This window comes from Gasterosteus aculeatus, chromosome 15, assembly GCF_964276395.1.
Source record: "Gasterosteus aculeatus chromosome 15, fGasAcu3.hap1.1, whole genome shotgun sequence".
In the NCBI taxonomy this organism is placed as follows: domain Eukaryota; kingdom Metazoa; phylum Chordata; class Actinopteri; order Perciformes; family Gasterosteidae; genus Gasterosteus; species Gasterosteus aculeatus.
In genome coordinates, this window is record NC_135703.1 from 6239619 (window position 1) to 6252451 (window position 12833).

The window sequence follows — 12833 nt, forward strand, 5'->3', positions numbered from 1 at the left end:
TCTATTTACTTATGTTTTTGGTCGCTGGCAGTGTAGGCGATATTTTCTGCGCATAATATGTTTAAGGATTATCACCCGGTGTTCTAAATCTAAACATAATTTGCAAAAACGTGACACTGAAACTCACTAAATTAATTCAACTTTAAAGTCATGTGCTGTTTTATTTTTTCATTTTGAGAATGAACGTAAAAAAACAAAACAAAAAACATCTTCCCCAAAAATAATGATATGTACGAGTGTGCATTCCTTTAAAATACTTTATGCAGGATTATAGCTTTTCCCTCTGCATAATGGGTTTATTTGCACATGTCACGTGACAGTGCACATGAGAGGTTGCAGCTTCTTAAAATAAATCGCAGGAGGGCTGCTACTTTAAAGAAGGAGTGTTTGATTGTATTTACTCCTCTGTTTTTTTGTTTTTTTTCATCTGACGTTACTGTCCGCTTTAGGATACAAATAAAAAAAAGTCATCTGTGCAGCGGGCTAATTGTTAGAAGTCCAACATTCAATTAACATCCTTGACATTGCCAATAATCTCTCTTTCATTGGAGTCTGCGCTAAAGCGGCACACTAATTAAAAGCCTTGCTTGAAATAATCGAAGCGTTAAAGAGAAGAGCGACTTTGATTCCACCCCTGCGTGGACAGAAAAATAGGTGTGTGAGTGTGTGAGTGTGTGCGTGCGTGTGTGTGTGTGCGTGTTAGGCGGTTGGATTGTACTTGGGAAAGACCTTATTATACAACGGCCCATAACTCTTTCAAGGGTGGAGCACAAATAGCTGTTTATATCCGGGTTTTGCTCTTTTTAGCTCATCACACAGGCCGATTTTTAAAGTTACACTATTCAAGAATCAATTCTAATATCGGCGAAATACATCACTGGTCTTAGCAACGCGCACATGCGCCGTTTTGGGGATAATCAATGCAACGATTGAACGAGGAAAACAAAAGCCTCGGCTCACAGAACCTTGAATATTCATGAGACGCGTCTCCTCCGGGTGACGACAACTGCCCCATCCGGACTGCTGCGCGGGGCAACAGAGGACGGGACGGGGGCTGCAGGCCACTTCCAAATATCAGCTGGAGGAAAGAAGGAACAAAAATAAAAATAAAAACATGTGTACGAGTGGGGCGGGTGCATCGAGTGACCGAAATGAGAAAGAACCACGAGAAAAGTTTGAAAGAAAGATGAAACACGGAGAGTTACCGTCCGCGTCACTTCACATTTCCACATTTCCACGCTAAACAAACAAACTCACTTGGACCTAATCAATGCCCCCCCCCCCCCCCCCCCCCCCCCCGGCTTGTTAGTGTGACCTTGGAGCCTCGTGTCTTCAAAGTGCACAAGTCGAGGATTAGACGTCGCTTCATACATGCGACGCGTTTTAATCAGCACTAAAGCCCGGCCGAGGAGCATATGGGGCCGACAGACGCGCCGTTAATCCCCGCTGCTTTTTGTCTGACGTCCCCCGGTCCGGAGGCTGTCCGGTCGGTCACCCGACGCGAGTCGTTCCCCGCAAAGCATCTTTCCTTCTGAGGTCGGTGCAAGGCCGCAGCACCTGCAGGGGGGGGGGGGGGGGGGGGGGGGGGGGGTCAGTATCTGATACTCAATTATTTACAGACTCTTAATTGGAATCAATAAGAGGACCATTGGTGATCGGGAGAAAGGTCGCTTCGCAGGTGTTTTTTTCCATGAATCCAAATGAAACTAAACGTTTGTTGCTACTGAACCTTCAATGATTATGAAGCGTAAGTACAGTTAATTATTGAGACTCTATTGAGAATTATTGAGACGGATAGAGACTTCTGACCTGAATGAGGGACCGTTTGCTAAACAAAAAATGTCTACACATATATAATAGTAATTAATAATAATAATTAAGAAAAATAATCATCTATGGTTCTTAATAAAAAAACGGTTTAGTAAGGAATTACCAAATTGCTTTTAGATGTTACAACCTGTTTGACAGGCTGCATGGGGTGCTTCATTTATACAGTATATGCATGTGTATTTATTGTAATGAAAAAAAAATTAAAGCAATAACATAATAACGTGTAAAATGTGCCAACAAATAAAAAAACAAAAATAAATAATGTTTTAAAGCTAATCCAGCAGTATCCCCTTGAAAACGCTTATCCAGGCTTAGTCGACATTTTCTGAAATTATTTAAGTTTGTGACATCATCAATGAATTTGATAATCTTGTCAAAGATTAAATTAAAAGGGTTTTGTATAGCCTACATAATAACAGATTTAGATGTTTTAAAAAATGGAGTCAAAAGAGATTTGAAGTAAGCGCAGTAAAAAGCATGTTATTTTAATTTCTCAGACTGCTCACACAAATCCACGGATTTACGCAGATCCCCAAACTGATAATGATACTCGACTAGCTGCAGGTCTGATGAAGCAAAGGGCCACACGTTCGTTCTGAAGCAGCCGGCATCACGGAAGCTGTGCGGTGAATCACAAAATAGTTCAACATTTCCTGCAGGTACATGTGAAGAAATGTTCTCACACTGATGCAGGGTCCTTCTCCCCACAGAAGTGTTCTTTAAAAAAAAAAAAAACACTCACCAAATATGCAGAAACATTTGGCCTATGATGTTCATAAGCCCCACAGGACACAGAGGGCTTATCAGTTCATTAGCCACTTGATGGCCTATTTCAAGTAATAGTAGGTGGGAGGAGGGCGTTGGATGAGGACACAACCGGCCATTACTGAGGCATATTTTGTTAAGCTTATACCTCAACCCCATAAGAAGATTACCAGATCTCGGCATATGTTTAAAAAAAATTAAACACCCACATTATTACTATGCTTATAGGTTGACTTAATACGTAGTTAGTTAAAGCTCAACTTGTTAGCAAAAAAGGAGGCCGTCCGTTTAAAAGGATGTTTTATTTTGGCAGTCGGAGCGTATGAACCGACTTTTGTTTTGTTACGCTGTTGCTACTTGGTCAAGAACGAGTCTTCAAGTTCAACATATTTAGTTAGTCCGTCCAATATAGAAGATCAAGAGTGTTTTCTGAGCCAAAGAGCTGATCAACATACGTACCTGGTGAAGTTTCATAGTTTAATACATTCATTAAACAATACTTTCAACTGAAATTGAGGAAAATCTCTGGAAACTCAAAAGCACCTTTTGATCACAAACAGTTCACAAATATAATGACTTCCCCACCGGCTCCATTTCCACCATTCAGCTGTATTTTCCCCACACAGCATTTCAAAAACAGCCACTGTGTTTCTTCAAAGAGAAAAAGTAGTAGAATATAATCTAGCCGAGACTCCTCGCAGCGTAATTTACCATTCAACATGTTTTGGACTGTCGAGTACACGTGGTGCCTCGGCTTCTCTTAAGCCACTCGATTACCAGTGAAAGACCCACTCTCCTCCTCCTCAGCGGGACTCCTCGTTACAACAATCAGCGCAGGTGTGTGTGTGTGTGTGTGTGTGTGTGTGTGTGTGTGTGTGTGTGTGTGTGTGTGTGTGTGAAGAGGCCTCGTTGAAGAATCACACCTTTCTGACGATCTCTTAATCTCCTGCAAACACTCGTCTTTTGACACTGCGCCTATAGGAAGAACCAACAATTAATTAGCTGCCTCCAGTAGATTAGAGCCCCCCCCCCCCCTCCTTCCCCCCTGCACACAAACACACAACTGGATGGACAGTTAAGACTTCAGTGCAGAGAGGAAAGGCGAATCAGCCCAAAAGGCAGGATCTCCGCTTTGCTTATTTCAATATTTCATTGAGTGTTATACATCAATGAACTGTTCCAGAGAGTCATTGCACAGAAACTAAGCCCTTTGGATTCACGCCCCCCCCCCCCCCCCCCCCCCCAAGTGCATGCGTTCATCCGACGTGCTTCGAATACATGAACGCAGGCGTCTCCGCCGCACGCTCACAGCAAAGTGAAGAACATCACTTCCAGACGACTGAGAGACTTTCTTTACAGCGGCAGATGTTCATACGTGGTGTCAATGCTGCACTCAAAACCCCCGTTAGGAAAAGCCCACATTATGAACACAGAGATGCAAAACAGAGGCATGAATGTGGGCCTTTTTTTCACGGCAGACATTTCTGGCATTTCGTAGCAGGAAAGGCGCAGGTGTAATTGATAAGATAAAGCAAAGCTGCTCGCCTTTCAGGTGAGCCGTTTCCAGGGTTGTGGTACTGATGCTGAGTCACCGGCATGGCTTACTGGGCCACTTAATGGAGCTGAGCCATTGATGCGTTTTGTGTTTCACTTTATGTCTGTCTGCTGTGGAAAAATCTGAAAAAAGCTGCTTTGGCTCAACAGATCTTCTTCATGAGAATGTGTTAATGTGGTTCTGCTATTGATCTACTGCACAAACACACAATACGCACACACACACACACACACACACACACACACACACACACACACACACACACAGAAGGTGCATCTCAGGGAGAAACGGCTGAAAAAACATCCCAATGCGAGGAAGTAACCTTCGCATTCTAGACAGCACATGAGTTTCTGGCTTAAAAACTGAGCAATTTTGCGCAAACGCACAAACACAGCAACAGTTGCCCGCTGAAGAGAGGACGCCGTAGGGCGGGAGAGACAATGTGGCCCGTTAGGCACAGACAAAAAGTGCATTATGATACGGCTCACGGGTTGAGAATCTAGAAGTGAAATCTTCCTCTTTCTTCTCATCCGGCTAATTGGACAGTTTCAAAAGCCCCTCCATCCTCCTCTGGTCAAGTTTACTTCTTAACCCCCCCCCACCCTCCCCCCTTTCCCCTCCACCTGTTAGTCTGGGTCTGCATGCGTGCCTCCCTCTCTCCTTGGAGCATATGGGGCAGTGGCTGACCCAGGGAGTCGTTGGGTGTGGGGGACAGATGCACCCTCTCCCCCCCCCCCCCCCCCCCCCCCCGGCCCACCCGCCACAACCAGCCTCTACTTCCCATCCACCTGTTTGGGTCACAGACCAGGGGGATGAGTGGCTGTGCGCGTGCCACACCAACGCCGCTGCTTTGTTATCCCACCCGAGACAAAGGGGTGTTCAGGGAGGCCGGCTGCCCGCCCCGAGGGGGACACAATGCCATGAGGCTGGCAGGCCTGTGGACCCGGGGCCGTCCATCACGTGCCCGCTTTATGTGAGCGAGCGTCAGGGGGCATCTGTTGTGTGTGTGTGTGTGTGTGTGTGTCTAACCTGAGGTCTGATAACAGACGAGGGGGCAGGAGACAAAGAAAATGACGTGTGTTTTTACTTGTGTTTGAGGCAATTGGGGGGTGGGGGGTGGGTACTTAAAAACAAGTGCATCCATTATAATTAAATTAGGTTTACAATTGAATGCATTGTGGTCCAACTAATAACAGGTCAACTTCTGCTGCTAAGTACTTGCCAACTTCATAATATACGCTTTTAACTGATTTTAACGTGCAACAAAAATACTACTTAGTATCCAAAACATGTTGTCTGTCCTTTTAAGGAACGGTTGTGAATATGAAAGTAATTGTAATGTGTCAGACTACATATAAACGCCCTAAAATACCTACAGGACTCCATTTGAAAATATTTCAAAAGCAGTTCAAGTAATTTATAAAGTGTTCCCTTTATTTTGTCCACTGCATATTCCTTTATTGAAAACTAATTTATTCAAGCGTGTGTCTTTGTTTGGTCTAGACAATGTTACATCACTGTGGCAGGGCTGTTTGTGTGTTATTGTGTCTACTACGTCGTGTCGTGCTCTCTCGTCAGGCGCGGTTACACACGGCTTGTGGCGCCCTGACCTACAACTCCCCCTCTTGTTTGTCAGCGGTTGTTTGGCCTACTTTCACCAAGACAAACACGGCCATTTGTTTTGTTTTTGCATTTCCATGAAAATGGAATAAACAAGTGGAATGGAGAGGGGACGGTTGGTGTAGTTTTCATTATGGGCTTGGGGAGCACATGACTGACAGAGGCAATTCACAACGCTCACAAAACAAGAACTCTTGGAAACCTATTTAAAAAAAATCTTTTGTTTAAGATATAAGAACAAACTGCCTGTTAAACGTCAACAGCAAAGAAGGAAAATTGTGTTAAAATTTAATAAAAGTTAAAAAAAAGTAAAAACAAAATGCACCTTAAAACTTACTTACAATAACAAACCCGATTTTTTGAAAATTCTTCATCTGGTTGTTCCCTGACCTTTTGTCCGCGAGGCCAGCGGACCCTCAGACTGACTACGCCCCCCCCCCCTCTCCTCTCCAACCCGACAGTAAGGATGCTACAGTTATCGAGTGTGCTCCGTAAGAGTCCTTAATTAGTGGCACACTGACACTGGCCGGCCGTGCACCAGGAGGGGCATGCTGGGAAGATGGAAGGGGGGGGAGGGGGGGGCAAACTGGGGGAGGGGAGTTTATGAACTCAACGTTGGCTTTCTAGTTGAAAAAAAAAAGGGGACATCTGATATATTCTGAATTACAAAAGCAAAAATCAATTGTTTTTTACACAACGAACTCGAGCAAACAAAATTGATGAGGTCTTTGAAAAAGGGCGAGACGTGGACGGCGCCGCGGGGCGACGGGCCGCAGCAAACACGTGTGATTGAAAAGCTTTAAATGGGTGTCAAACAAGCGCCGACATAATGTTTGACTTAAATTATAGGCGGCCGCACCGGGGGCTTCTGGGGCCGCTCCCCAGAGCGGAGTGTGTGTGGAATACCAACAGGGGATTCACCAGTGACCCGGCGGGTCAGCGCCGGGAGAGGGGACGGGGTTGCTGGTTGCTCCTGGGGGACGTGGTGAAATTCCTACCGCAGCTCTTTTAATTTGCTGGACATGACCCCCCCCCGCCCTCAGCAGGCGCTCACAGGACAGACAGCACATTGACATACAGTCAAGTGTGTGTGTTTGTGGGGAAGGTGTGTGTGTGTGTGGAGGCGGGGGGTGTGTGGGGGGGGGGGGGGCTGTTATAAGGGTCCAGATGGGTTAATGGGGAGTTAAGCATCAGGATTACAATGAAACAGTGTGGCTTTGGATTGGTAGTGATTACCCCCAAAATCCCCCCCCCCCCCCCCCCCCTCTACCGCTCAGCAACACCACCGCGGGGCCGGCAAGACAATTATTATTAGTTTATATCGTCTCAATAAATACTGAAAAGGGAGTACAAATTACAAAAATGTTTCAGCTTAAAATCAACATTGTTTTGTTTCTCCACAAAACCCCAAACGCGTTGTTTGTTTTATTAATAGATGGTGGATTGTAAGATCTCCATTTAAGCGATCAGCATTAGCCATTTAATACAAGTGATTCTGAAAAAAAGATTCTCCCTCTCATGTTTATCTCTACTGGTTATTAAGATGTTTTTTTTAAATCAAAATACATATTATACTGTTTCCAACCCCGAAGTGTTTTTAGGGTCAAAAGGCCTCGTGCCTTCTCAGCCCTTCCCCACTCCATCCTTCTCCATCACCCCCCCAGGAACACTCCACCAGGGTGCTGGACTAATCTGTTTGTCAAACGCGTGTCCTTCCTCTGCGCCCTACATCACCCCTACATCACCCCCTCCCCCCGCCCCCCCTCCCCCCCTCCCAGCTGCTAGCCATCCGAGGGTCCGGCTCCGGCACCACCAGCCAGCCCACGGAGATTGAAATGTTCAGGGCAGGGACGACAGCTCCACTAATTAAATTCCCCAGGTTAATCCCCGCCGATCCCCTCGTCGCACTCTCCAACCGGGGCCTGCGAGGAGACGGGGGGGGGGGGCAGCAACAAACAAACATTCAGCTCCAACGGGGTGCGGGGCAGGGGGCGGGGGGGGGACTAAAAATTCGAAAAACAAAAGAAGAATGTAAAAATGTAACGATAGAAACGACTCACGCAGCAGGAAGGTCACACCAATAATTGTCCTCCTCGCGTCTTCCTGATAGCGGATGTGAAAATATTTAGTTAATAAATCTAAAGTACAGCAAAGCTCCTGCTGATTTTAGAATTTCTTCTTGGAAACATGGACTTATTAAAGTTAACATGCTGGCTGTGACTTGCCCTCCCAGCATACAGCCTGTCATGATCTCAGCATGTACAGTGGGGAGAACAAGTATTTGATACGCTGCCGATTCTGCAGGTTTTCCCACTTACAAAGCATGTAGGAGGGATACAATTGTAGACCTGCATAAGACGGGCTTTGCAGGACAACAGGCCAGCAGCTCGGTGAGACGTTCAATCTCCCTCGGTCTGGGGCTCCAGGCAAGATCTCACCCCGTGGGGCATCAAAGGTCGTGAGGAAGGACCTGAGCATTGAAGATGGGTCGTGGCTGCGTCTTCCAGCATGACAACGACCCAAAACACACACACAGCCAGGGCAACTAAGGAGTGGCTCTGTGAGAAGCATCCCAAGGTCCTGGAGAGGCCCAGCCCGTCTCCAGACCTGAACCCAGTAGAACATCTTTGGAGGGAGCTGAAAGTCTGTGCTGCCCAGCGACAGCCCCCGAAAACCTGAAGGTCTGCATGGAGGAGTGGGCCAAAATCCCTGCTGCAGTCTGTGCAACCGTGATCCAGAACTATACAGGAAACGTATGATGTCTGTGATTGCAAACAAAGGTTTCTGTACCAAATATTAAGTTTGGCTTTTCTGATGTATCAAATACTGATGTCATGCAATCAACTGCAAAATATAATGTGATTTTCTGGATTTGTTTTAGATTCCGTCACTCACAGTCAAAGAATACCTATGATAAAAAATGACTCCTACATGCTTTGTAAGTGGGAAAACCTGCACACTCGGCAGGTTATCAAATACTTGTTCTCCCCACTGTTACTGACACAAGTGATTTTTATGTTAAGCAAAATTACCCTGAAAAAGCAAAAGGGGAAACCTTAAATTAGTAGGCTTCCAATGTAGACAAAGCTTTCTGACATTCAAAACTGAAAAGTAACACTATATGAAAGCAAAACGATGCATCTGAGATGTAAGATCCATCAGCACCACTGATAGAAATATTACTATTAATACTACTGTCCCACCCGGCTGTAAATGGATGCAGAGCAGCAGATTTGACAGGGAACGGTTGGATCAGGTGCTTCGGTTCGTTGGGGAGGATGCGGGCGCCTCGCACAGCGGGGGGGGGGGGGGCGTCCTGCGCCTGCGTTGTGGCTTCGCTCAGAGGTGTAATGCCTGATTAGGGGATTACAGGAAAAAGTGCTTCTTTGCAGTTCTGCGAGAAACAATTATTAACATGTTGGTGTCTCTAATCCTGGATAAACACAGCTTTTCAAGAACAACAGCGAGACTTTCTCTCCCCTCCTCACAATCTCGTGTTTAAACCCCGTAGTCACTTGAACTCCAAAGCCTAACTAATACCAGCGGAGGAGACGGGCCGGCCGCGTGGAACGCCGTCGTTAGAGGTGGTGCTCTTGGTGGAAGACGCCGCTGGCCAGCAGGCCGTCACTTCTGAGGGGAAATCCAAATTAAGCTTGGCGAGAGAAAAGCATTGTTGCCGAGCGCAGGCTTGTTGAAAGGGCATTAGACTGAAACATGTTCACAGCCTGTAATCTTTTATTTGTTTGTACACTTTACTCGTGTAATCTGCTTTTCTGCTAATGCAGAGACGATTTCCCAAGTCATGCTGGGGGAACCTGTGGAAAACAGATCCAGGTTGACGCTGCAGACTCCTGGACTTTTAAATTCTGCCGATTTGCTGGTTTAAGCTGGTTACTTTAGCTTGGAGAAGCCGACACAGCCATCCGTAGTTTACATTAAAGCTAAACTGATAGCAGAGAGAATGACCTGCTTGCAATTACAACATCCTAGTACACGCCCCCCTAATAGGAAATGAAGAGTTATTATGTTCATTATCATCAATGCTCACAACTAACCTCAGAAATAAACTCACAAACTGAATTAGGGACTATTTAGTGCTGGTTGTGTGCAATCGGCAGTCGGGCAGGAAGCAATCGACACACTGCTGATTCGCGAGCCACCAGCCTCACCCTCACACACCTCATCATCTCAGCGTTGCCCGTGGCTCTGAAATGCAGCACATCAAAACAACCTGGAAGTTCCATTTACGATACCCGTGAACCTGCTGACTGGCCCCAATGTCCACCAGCTGGCACTTTGAAGAGCACCTCATCTCAGTCGCCTCACTCTGAGTGGTCCTGTGAGAGAAGAGCGATGATGACACATTCATGAAAATGGCCGCTAACAAATATAATAAATAAACTGATCTAAACTTAATTTGAAGGGGAGAGGGGGGGGGGGGGTTACAAGGTATTTTTTTCAAATGCATAAAACTCTATTGTGACCATTTCGAAGAACTCCTGTTGACCCCCGAGCCACTGGGGCAGCGTACCAGTATCACCACGGTTCCAGTCGCCCGGTTCGCACAGAAGGAGGTGCTGGTGTGCGATGCGGAGTTTGTTTTGTGCCCATCTGGCAGGGCCGGGTTTAGCCCTAATCCCAGAGCCCCTCAGCGGGGGAGCCCCCAGTCTGTTGATCGCTGCCCCCCTGCTGGCTCGTCCACACTGGTGACCTCCTCAACGCGGAAACACACACACACACACACACACACAACCCTGTCGCAAGGAAACACGGCTGCACTCCGCATCAGCACATGAAGTGCAGGGCGCCATGTGCACGCTTAGTTCACGGAACCTTCGTATTCCACAAACCGCCTCTCGTCTTTCTCAGGCATGTGTCAATATTGGGTGTAGGAGTCTTGCTGCCCAGCAGCTCCGGTACACAAATATAAACACAAGTATAAACAAACACCGTGAGAGACGAGACGAAATGCGACCCCGAACAGGAGGACAACGTGGAGACGCATGCAGAGGGCGCGGGGACTTGTTTTGTTTTTGTGTGGGAAATGTAGAAACAACCCTTTCATCACTCACACACACACACACACACACCTGGAGACCGGGTAAACACACACACACACATAATTACAAAAACACAGACCGATAGACAAACACAGAGAGACACCCAGAAGCAGTCACCGAGCCATACGCACCACACACCTCACCACTGATAATCCCCCAGACACAAGAACACACTCACACACACACACACAGACAGAGCATCATTATGTTTATCACTGTGAACCAGCCCACCGACACCCATCACTCTAATTCCATTTGTCTGTTTAGATTCGTTTTGCTTTAATCCTCCCTTGTTTGTGCACATCTGCAAGCGGCGCAATGGTTACAGACACGGCGAGACCGGGGAACGAGACGGAGAGGGGACGGAGCTCACGGGGGACGACTCTCCCTCCTGACATGCTGGTCCCCGTAGCTCCAGCAGAAGGGGGGTAGAGGGGGGGGGGACAGGCTGTATCTCCTTACCCAGGGAGAAGCTCACCCCCCCGCCGCCGCCGCCGGGCCCGCAGGCCTCGGCAATCACTGCAAACAGTCGAACCTCCAGTCACGCAGGCTCTCACACAACATTACAGGCTTTTTACACAGTGTTACGCCACATCTTATTATCCCATTCAAGTCGCTCTATTAGCTCAATTGGATGGCGGGATTTTCATTTGTAAATTGGGAGGGGGGGGGATTTTAGATTAGCTTGTCTGTCAGCGATGAAATGCCCCCCCGCCGAGACTGTGAATCATGTGACCGATCACACATGAACTGATGCTTACACGTACTGCAGCGCATGAACAACCTTAACCTAGATTGTGTACAAGCACGTCCCAGATGTTATCAAAGGAGGCATCACAGCTGTACTGCTGCATGGTGACACATTAGACACACTGTACTCTTCAACTCAAATGCTTAATACGGGAATATCATTTACTCCTAATGGATCAACAAACCGTGAACGGCGACCTTTTTGTGCCGCTGACAATGGGGAGTGTTGGCTTTTATACGGCAAATGATATTCAGGTCTAATAGAGAACTATTAAAGATAAATATTAGCTGCAGAACACACCTAGCAGCGACGTTATGCAGAACTGAAGCGGGTTGGTTAAAAGGAGGCGAATGAATTACCCCTCTTCCTCCCCAGGCCTTCCATTCAGACACGGAGGGAGAGGGAGAGGGAAGGGGAGAAAAAGAAAAAAAAACAGGAGGCACCCCGAGCTAGTCGACAGACCCGGCAAATTATGAAAATGCCTCTCTGTGTCCTAAATGGAGGCCGAGCTCTTTAATGTGGCACAAAATTAGAACCTGGGGGAGGAAGTGTGGCCCGCTTGATTGGCGAAACCCCTCCTGGTCCACTGTACGCCGCTTCCCTCCCCCTCTCCGAGCACGCGGAGATATTATCCTGTGGCTGGTGGCACTCTCTTGTATTGGGGGAAACTGAAGGACCCCAGAGAGAGCCCGGGGGCGTCCATAAAGGTGCCTAATTTGTCAGTTTACTCCTCAATTATTTAAAAAGATCTAAGACGGGAGCGGAGAATGGGGCCTTTTCTGCCTCCGGATAGTCAAAGGCAGAGGGAGACCTTTCTCCACGGTAGCCATTTTCAATTGGCGCTCTGCGCTGCTGTATTTGATACACAGAAGTGCCGTGGTGGAGGGGGGGGGGGGGGGCTGTATCAAATAAACAAATGTGTGTACACAAGATAACACTTGGGGATGATATTCAGTTTGCTCCGAAGAACTGAAAGTTATTCCACATTTACAGATTAAAACAAACTTTACAGACGTGTGCACACAAAGTACACAAACACACGTGTCATACATGGGTAAACACACACACACACACACACACGTGCACATCTTTAGGTGAGGATTTAGGTGAGGTATAAAGGGAGGCCCCTTTGTTACTCAACCCTCTGCTCTTTCATTCATCCACACTGGGGTTTAACAACCCCCCCCCCCCACACCCCCCCCGGGCTCCTATCAGCATCCCCACACCAGCAGGAGAACCAGCTCACCACTGG